Below are 10,324 nucleotides of genomic sequence, written 5' to 3'. Positions count from 1 at the left end.
TGTTCTGATTCGTCAACACATGACTCTTTCCGAAGCTGAAGCATTTGAAGTCCTTGTACAGTATTCTTATTTCTATTTATTTTTCCGTGAAGTTTTTATTGTTGTTATTTTTATGCATCACGATATATTATTTTACTCTAAAACTGTATTAAATTTTATATTTACGATTAAGTTTGAACTGGGTTTTTTTTTAATGATTTAAGCTTCCCTTATTCGGATACGGTTACTGGCGTGAGGAGGACGGACTATCATGCCGAGGTGGTTGGCCTGAGTCAGGGGGTCTGGTCAAGGAGCCCAGTGGCCATGGTGACGCAGAGAGGTGAAGTGCTGCCGGTTGTCTCTCTCACCTGACAGACGCTGTTCTTTAAATGTATAGTAAGTTTTACTTTTAATTTATTTAAACGTTTGATTATACTTATGTAAAGGTAGATACATTAAGGCTATTTGTAGATTTTGTACTAAAAGTGATTTATTTTAAAATGAAATAATTTAAATGGACTTTAAAAATACTGAAGATACACAAGGCTAAGTTAATTTATTACTATTATGACCAAGCACTAGTGAACAAACTAGATTAATGGTCGTTAACGCTCGTAATCGTTTAGACTAGTTACTATAAAGAATACTTTACTATTTTGGCTTATGCTTTTATTTAAATTGATGAAGTATGGTTCAGTTTTGGGCACCGTACTTAAGACTTTGTTAATATTTAAGTAACGTTCATCATACTTTTAAGTTATGGTCTTGTACTTACAAGATTGATTCAACTGAAGTATTAAGTATTTGTTACTCGTATAACTTAGTTATGTTTATCGTACTTAATAACGATCTTCCTTACATTTTGGACTTAATGGCACGATAGATTTGATTTAAGTATATTAAATAGTATTTGTTGCTATGAGCCTTTTCTTACAGATGACGGTTACAGTTGGTAGTTACTGTCAGCTAAAGGCCAGTTAGCCGCATCAGTGGTCGTCAGCATGAATGGTACAGCAGCACCTTATTCGTTGAGGTAAAGTTTGTTCAATAGTGAAATGTAATGTCGGCTTCACTAACACTGCAACTGGGGTTTAGGGGTGGTCGATAGCATCTGAACATTATGGCAAGTACTCGATGTTACTCTGTTGGTAAGTACTGGTTGTTTACTGGCTTTTACACATTGACAAGTACTGACCATGTACTGGCTGTTACAGTTGGCAAGTACTGGCTTTGTTGTACACTCTTGGCAAGTACTGGCTGTTACTTACTTTTGGCAAGTACTGGCCATGTACTAGCTGTTGCCCAGTTGGCAAGTACTGGGCATATACTGGCCCTAGTTACATTGTTGGCAAGTAATGGGCATGTACTGGTTGTTACTGTTGGCAAGTACTGGGCATGTACTAGCTATTACTGTTGGCATGTACTGGATGTTACACTGTTGGGAAGTACTGGCTATGTACTGGCTGTCACATCGTTGGTAAGTACAGTACTTGTCACGAGAGCTAACACTCGGTGCCCAGAGCCGTCTTAACGCATGGGCACGTTGGGCAGCTGCCGGGTCCCACGGTTTTAGGGCTTCGTAACAGAGCACGCCACTACTAAATTAATGACGAAGTCGTTTATGCACCTAATGAAGTACAGGAGGTTGCTGGGCCTGTTGAAGTCCGCCACGAATCTCAGAGGATAATCTATATTTAAAACATAGAAGAATTGAAGAACCTGCATCCATTACTTTACATGTTGCAAACGTTTGTTGAATAATTCTGTTCTACCAATTGTTAAACGTTTGTTGATTAATTCTGCTTTATCAATTGATTGTTTAAACGTAAAGGGGACCCAGGACATTGCTTTGCCCAGGCTTAAAATGAATATTTGCCTCTCGGTGCTGTCACAACAGATTGTTCCAACAGTTATGAACACTGGATCAAGTAATGCCCTATTACAGGTTTATAAACTTGTATTAAGTCTCCCTTACTGAGTCTGCTTAACTGCGATCTTGGTCCAAGTCTGATGTGCCCACACGAGAAAGCTTTTGGGGACTGACTTGACCGCGCTTGAATCATATTGGCAATCTGCTCAGTCTTTCTACAACCTGAATGGTCTCTGTATTCATTGAGTTCGTGGGTTTGATCTGGAGTATACAGTATATTTTATCAGTTTACTTAACTGACTATATTTGGTTTAGTGTGCATTCCTGTTTCAGGTGTAATTTCAAACTTCCAGTCAGTCGCCTATAATGCTGTAAGTTGTGTATTAATGCCTGCAAATAGGCTTGGCTTAATAAACTGCAGTGTGATATATAAATACATCTAACAAGGATTAAGTCTTTACGCTTAATTTAATTGTTTAATTTAATTTTATACCATTTATATTCACAATCCTCCTTCCTGCAAGTACCTTCACCTTGCTGGCTCTAAGGTCCTGTACAGTAACTGATCCTCTTAAGTCACACAAATAGCTGCTGTCAACCTTGGCATTATTGACTTGTTTGCATCTATAGTCTGTCTGTTTGTCCAATACGCTGTTCCCAGTTCAGTTAATACAGGCAACTAGTATACCCTTCCTGGTAATCGGCCCAGAGGCCACGCCTCTTCTATACTAATAGCCGAAAGGGTTTATAGGAAATTCAAGCGGTGTTCACTGTTGGTAAGCAGATCTGTTATATAAAATATTAAAATATCTGGACTATCGTAGCTAATCCCAAGACATTAGCCTTTCTTCAGAGAGGGGGTTAGAAATTTTAAATATTTATTAAAAAAGTTCTGATATAAATACGCAGTCCCGGGAGGATAAAATGCTCGGGAACCAATCTTATTAGTATAGAAGAGGGCGGTCTTATAGGCCAGGTTAACATGGAAATGCTATACAATTGTCTATATAAACTTTATACCTAGTGAAGAATGTGAATTACCTGTTATAAATGGTGGAATTTACAAGTTTTTCATTGATATTTCTTAAACTTGACAAAACTTTATGTACAGTAGTTGTAAAGAATTGTAAATCATCGTCATGATATTGTTGACGTTTGTAGACAGTATTTGGATTAGTCTGACTCATGATTGTAAATGCTAGTTTTTAAATTGACTAAGTTTTAATTATTTTGAATTAACCTTGTTTTTAATGTTGCATTCTACAAGAAATTGGTGAGAAATGAATGTTACTCTGCCTTACTCTTACCAACAGCTCTTGATTGTGATAAAACCTTGCATTTTGTTCATATCAATAATCCTCTATTACAGTACAGTCTCTATTAAAACTATAGGGGCAGTTAATCAGTATAATAGGAGATTACATAACTGTTTCAAAGCTTATTTGTCAATAAATTGGTGATATCACTATCCACTGAGATAGGTAGATAAAGGAATTTTTACTGTACACATTTACTAAACAGGTGTAGAAATTAGTTAAGGCTTATATTGGGATTGAAGTAGAGCAGTGCCAGGGTCTGTCACTTTTTATGTTCCAATTTATTTTTCTTGGTAACACAATGTATAATTATCTATGGGAAAATTCATGCTTTTGTTTTATGAATTTGGTACATTGCCTGTATCATTAGCTGCCATGTTTCTGGGTGACGCCACGGTTGGCAAAAGTAGGTTTTCCTGTTTGCCTTGGCTCTGGGTCGCTTAAGATTCCAGGTCCGTAGAGAAGGCGGATCCAGCTAAGTATTGTGTACGACCTACACTATCCGGTGATAATTTTGCTGCAATTAATCTGCCAGGTGGAAGTGGAGCAACGTAGTTTTATTTTTGTAATATTTTTCCATGGTATATATCGCTATTTGTATAGCTGTTATAATTATCGAAAAGCCCACTGAATGCTCGGAGGTAGTGAACTCTTGAATCTTGGAATTTATTCAAATTGTATTTTCAGATCAAACTGGTTAAGAAAATATTCAGACACCTTCACTAAACTGTCCTTCACATTAGTTAGAACTACAGAAAATAAGGTTGCATTACTTACATTTTCTCCACTTGATATCTGGCATCAAAGTTCTGCTGTGTAATGCTTCACCAGTCGGTAAACTAGTTTCACAGGTGTCCCCTTAATATACCAAATTTTGTTCCTGAAATTGCATTCATTATGAAGTAATTCTACTTATTGCAGTATTGGGTTCCTGTGAGAAGAAAATCTTACATTCATATAATAGATAAAAAGTAGCATCAAACAAGATTTGTTTGCTTCGTGTAGTGTAGATCTTTGTTGAAACTATTATCAAGGTATGTACAGTATATTGTGATACCTGTATTGATGAAGCATGTACTGTATATAGGCAGTGTACTGTAGGTTAACTATTTAATTTTTTAGTACAATACAGTTGTAATAATTATTCATTCCAGGATGACTTGAAGGTGGAGGAAATTATGACCACAAGAGTTCTTCTCTGGTAACCTGACTTATGATGCACCAGAAACACAAGTCAGGTTAGGTACAGTACAGGTCATCTCTCATTGTGTTTTCTTCTAAACTCTTGACAAAGAACAGTATTGTAAACTCCATGGACTGCCTTTGTCTAGTTAACTCTTCTAAGGTAAATATCAATAAAGTATTTGCACTGAACAATACTTGGGATGCACCATTGATATCCGCCACAGATAATATCAATATTTTGCTGAATAATCAGTATCTGTAAACAAAGTATTAGTTGATGCCATTTTGCTGTTTTGGGTTAATAAAATTATCGATCATTTTTATTATCGGCAAATTATAAATACGGAAACCAGTTACTGTAATCTGTTCACCTATTATGGGAAGTTTACACTTGGTCAGCTGATCATAATGTTTTTATTGGATAACATGGCAGTGTCCTCTGTGGAAGTCTGTCTATAGCACTTCATTGTAAGGAATGATATATTAACAGGCCAGACAAAGGTTTTTTTAATGGTAGAAAATAATCTGTAAAGACTGTCACTGATAAGATTGTTTTATATATAAATACGGTAAAGTATTAGATATTTTGTTGACCAATATTACCCAAATTAGAACCAAGAACGACCTCACTACAGTATCAATAACTCTTAAATGAACATAGGTTGAGGCTGGAGAGAGTTTTTATAACAAAATTAGTCAAATGATAAATAACATGATTAAATCCAATTTTAAAGAATGAGTAAAATATGAAAAATGTTCCAAAATAAGCTCTAAATATTAGAAAGCGTTGTTTAGAAATGCTAGTCTTTACCACCATCTCTGTACAAGTAACATTAAGCTGATGAAGACCACTTGAGGATAATACAACAAAAATGGCCGTCACGAGGAGATTCTTAACTTCGATATAAATAAATATTAATTTAGTAACACCGCAAGATAATATTTTCTGGTCTTGGTCTGGTTTATCTGTTGTCCCGATGCGCTTCTGACCCGACTCTTATTGCTTTCATTTTCACATCAATAGTAAGGACTCCGGCACCTTGGCTGTTTACCAACACTAGGCTAGGCCAAGTTATTTAACATTGATGAACATACTAACGGCAAGTTTGTTTTATTTAAATACTGTATTTGGCCGATACTTTGTTTATAGTCTGGCTTGGTGGTGAGACTATATAGTGACTTAACTGTTTTACCTGCATGATAAAATTGACCTAAATTATAGCATTAACTCTGGCAGCAGATTATTGGGAATTTTGAATCTGGTTATTAACGGTGCATTACTGTGTTGTTCAATTACTTGTAGTGGTGGCCCTCGGTTAACGAGCACAACTGTTCTAGAACGTTGCTCGTTAGCTCAAAACCATTGTTTCAATGGGTTTTTGGGTAATTGGTTCAAGTCACGAAAATTGCCAAGTCAACAAAAAGGTAGTATAATTTACTTGGTGTGTATGTAGAAGGCCCTGGATGATGATGATGGGGGTAGAGAAGGAGAAGAGAAGGCATTAGGGGGAAGAGAAGTCACCCCATGGCACCATTTTAATACAAGACTTTGAAAATATTGAATAGTACAAACTTTGATATTTACTAAAATAGTATGAATTTAAGCCCCAGAACCGATTACTGTATTGGCGATTACTTATAGCTAGTGTGCAAGCTTAAACATGTTGAGGGCGCCAGAAGGACTTATTAATCGAGGAAATTGTGAACCGGTTAAGAATCCTATGGAAGGTATTGTTAACTGAGGATCACTGTACTTGACTAAGTGAATTAATGTGGTACTTCCATAGAGGATAAAACCTTCAGTTTAGGGTCATGTTATACAATACTGTATTAGGATAAATTAGTATTGTGAAAATATGTTATTGAAACTTTTTATAGATAATAACTTGACTTTACTTCCAGTAGGTTCTGGACCTTGGCAAGGAGAGGTGTGCACTCTGCTGTACCACACATCTTGCCTCACTTGTACTGCTGTACTAGGCTTCTCTTCTCCAATATCAGGATGGCAAGTGATTCACAACACAACTAAAGGAAGCAGGTGATACAGCCCAGACCCAGCCATCCACCCCTCCTCTCTACCTCAGGTAAAGAATATAACAAGTTCAGTTGATGTAAAAATATACAAAAAACAAGATACTACATATAAAATTGCCTCGGAATGATCACTTACAGGGGAGTAAAGTTTACTTTATCGTCCTGTGTCAAAATGAACTTTTCCAACACTGATTGGAATTTCTCTGCCAATTTATCCTTAAAACCAAAGGCAAACAAATTGCTCTGGGATATTCAATGACCATACTAGATTTCTTGGTGCTATAAATTTCAAGACAAAATAGAAAGTAATGGAGAAATTATACTTAAATTTATATACATAAGAGAAAATGTGTAAAGGATCGAGAATATTGAAAGGGGATTATGGGGCTAGAACTGATGTACAGTCTTGGTCAAAAGTGCTGAACATTTGACAGTATTTGGCATGTCAGTACTGAAAATCTTTGGTATTAAGTAGAGTTTAATCCTATTTTGTGGTTCAGGCATAATATGATAGTACTGTTGTGTTATTAGTACAGTATATCCCAATCATATAACTCAAGTAGATGACAGATATTGCCAAGTGTTCAACACTTTTGATCCTGACTGTACCTATGATCCTTTATTGATGACAGGAATATCATAATAATTGACCAAAGTTAAAAGCCCCAAAACTGGACTCTGGCCGTAACCAATCGTTTAATACATCAAATTTATAACACCAGAAATAATTATTGGTCATGTTTATGCTTGACTTTAATTAATTCAGTAAAGTACATAAAGTTACCTACAAGATGAGTATGTTTAGTAAATAATAAATTACTCTTAGCAACATTCACTTGTAATACTGTACCAGACCTGTGACTGACCCACTCGAGGAATTCATTGACGTAAAGTTAGTGGAAAGTAAAAATATTCATCACAAATCAATAAGTTCTGGGTCAAGTCATTGAAAGAAAACATTTAAAATATATTAACAAAACTATGAACCAAAGATACAGGAAATATTGTAGTTAAACATCAATAACTATTATGGTTAAACTAAACTCACTTGTGGGTAAGTTTTGTAATGAAAGGTTTTTGGTTTTTATAGTTTAGTTAATATGAACCATAACTTGTACACTTAGGTTAAGTTGCTGTACAGTTACTGATAATATTCCCTAGACACTTGTTCTCAAGGATCATTTGGTGAAAAATTCAAATTAACAAAAATTCTTATTTTTCTATTGAGTTTATAAATTTGGTTCTGTCAAGTGTTAAGGAATTTTGTCTAAAACACTACAATTCATTTTGTCATTACTATATTTAAAACATTTTTATGGTTAAAAAATTTGAATATTAATTTTACATTTTATTTTGTATAGAAATGTTGTTCTGAACACTGGAGTGCCGTGCTGCCCTAGACTGTGCTTACTGGTTACTGCCTGACTCTGTACTTGCTTGCTGGCTGCTGCCCGACGGCTCTGTGCTTGTGCTGTTGCTGCCCTGACGCCTTGTTGTGCTTGCTGCCCTGGACCACCGTGCCCCTGACGGGTTTCACTCTTAGTATGTTGCTGCCCTGGACTACCGCCTCCCCTGGACTGGCCTGCCCAGCATGCTGTTCTAGACGGTTCTGTCTCAGGTGTGCCGCCCCACTGCAAATTTATAGAGACATTAAAGTTTCCATTAATAAATGTCTAAATGTCATTACGCCTATTAACCTTTCCAGCATTTTCTAACTTTAAAATTGACTAAGTTCAGCTTCAGATTTCACAAAATAATTTTATGAAATACTTGAAAACTTAATTCATTATATAAAAATGAAAAATATATAAACTTGAAAAAAAAACATATATTGTATATATATATATATATATTGTATATAAAAATATATATATATATAAAAAATATAAATAAATAATAAAAAAAAATATATAAATAAAATATATAAAAAAACTAAAATAAACCAAACCTGAAAAAAATATAATAATACAGAAAAATAGCTGAAAATTTAAAAATTGTCATTTTTATGAAAAATGGCTAAAAATTGCGAAATTTGAAAATGGCCTTTTTTACTGGTTAGCCATTGCCAGGACTAACGTTGAAAAAATTGGAAAGATAACCAATGGAAATGTAATTATCATTCACCAATAATATAGAAAAATATGGATTACTGCCGTCGAAGAGTAACTCTCCCCACGTAGTCCGTTATGTCTTATAATACACAGATGCCGTCGTAAGAATGACAAATACAAAAAATTTATTACTCAGAATATGCCCAGGAATAACGCAATACTTACAAAAATATTTTAAACAAGAATTTTGACTTCAATATTTTAAATGATGAATTTTAGACTTAGAATATTTTTAAAGCTGAATTTTGACTTAGAATATCTAAACGATGAATCTTTAGACTTATTGGACTTGGAATATTTTAAATGATAATTTTAGGACTTAGAATATTTTAACGACAATTTTTGGACTTGTATTTTTTAAAGATGAATTTTGGACTTAGAATATTTTAAATGATGAATTTTAGAATATTCTTAACGATTATTTGGGCTTATAATAATTTTGACTTAGAATATTTTAAATGATGAATTTTTGACTTTGAATATTTTAAACAAATGAATTTTGGACTTTCATTGAATAGGGACGCTGTAATTCGTACTTCGGTTTAATTCGTATGTTTCAAAAAATTAATTGAACGATTTGAATTTGGAAATTAATATGAAATAACTGAGTGATTCAAAAGTTGCCTTGGTTGTCATATTATTATATCTATAATTATTGTGCATATAAATAGTTATAAAATGTACTTACAATAAAAAGTAAATAATACAGTAATAAATAATGAGAGGTGAGATCGTAGATGATATTCCATAAGTGTAACGGCCACACTGGTAAATGAAGTAAAACCCTATTGGAGAAATATAAGATGAAATTTGCTGATTTGACTATAGTGCATTTTTATCAAATGAGAAGAGATGCCCTGCCCTCAAGAGTTACACCTGATTGGCTGTCCGATTTCCCAAAGTAATGATGTATTTCTAAATGAGTTTATTCATGACCATTTCTGACGAGAAAGCATGGTTAAATTATATAAAGATTCATACATTAATTATATCAAACATAAAACATGTAGGAAGTTTATCAGAAATATTATACAAGAATTAACTGTTAAACCTCTGGTGGCAAATTGACGCTGGAGGCCTATTTAATATACTTATTTATAACCCACAATAATACACAAATTACGCCCTTCAGCTGGGATAAAACACTATAGGTCCCTCTCTGCCAACTAACACAACAAAACAAGGAGAAACACATAAAACAAAGGAAAGTCTCCTGAGTAGGTGGGGATTTTGATGAAGGTGGACCCCAGACCTGATCCTCAATACTATTACACTTTCTGAATATCATCCACATATTACCAGTTCACCTACAATGTACAGTAAGTCTTATATTTATTACTGTATTACTTTATTATTACTGTTTGTGCACTTAAAAAATATTTGTTTGCACAGTAATTATAAATAGATGACTGTGCAGTCAGCATGGCAATTGAGTATGTGTTGTTGGTTGAATAACAAAAAGATTGAGAAAGTGTCTGATAATGTCAAAATATTCGAACTCGGTTAATTCAGACCACACTACACCCTCATTGATTTGACAACAGACTCCCAGCCGCCTCTAAATGAAAATACGAATTAACTGAGTTCCGAATATTTTGATATTACTAGACAATTCTAAATTTTTTGTGTTCAATTACTGTATTCATTTGTTTTGTTCAGATTGTTCCTCATCATTCCAACCAACAAAATACCAGGTACTATAGTAGCACCGACATTTCTTTTACAACCTATCCTGTCATTCTTTTGCCTACCTCTAACTCCCTCCTCCACATTCACGTCCCCCTCCCCTCCCATCCTCAATAATCAAAAAGTGACATTTCTATGGAACC

At 34.4% G+C, this 10,324-nt stretch overlaps 1 long non-coding RNA gene across 2 annotated transcripts in view; it reads right to left on the bottom strand.

The window, feature by feature from the left end:
* Positions 1-7,877: 7,877 nt before the first annotated feature.
* Positions 7,878-10,324, bottom strand: part of LOC121867498 — a 13,275-nt gene continuing 10,828 nt past the window's right edge. For both annotated transcript variants that reach the window (XR_006089162.1, XR_006089163.1), the window contains exon 5: positions 7,878-7,891. This is a non-coding gene — a long non-coding RNA (uncharacterized LOC121867498). The remainder of the gene's footprint in view (positions 7,892-10,324) is intronic.

The sequence above is a fragment of the Homarus americanus genome, unplaced genomic scaffold (genome assembly GCF_018991925.1).
Source record: "Homarus americanus isolate GMGI-L3 unplaced genomic scaffold, GMGI_Hamer_2.0 scaffold23598, whole genome shotgun sequence".
NCBI lineage: Eukaryota > Metazoa > Arthropoda > Malacostraca > Decapoda > Nephropidae > Homarus > Homarus americanus.
The sequence above is the reverse complement of the archived record's forward strand: the minus strand, read 5'-3'. Positions and strand labels throughout refer to the sequence as shown.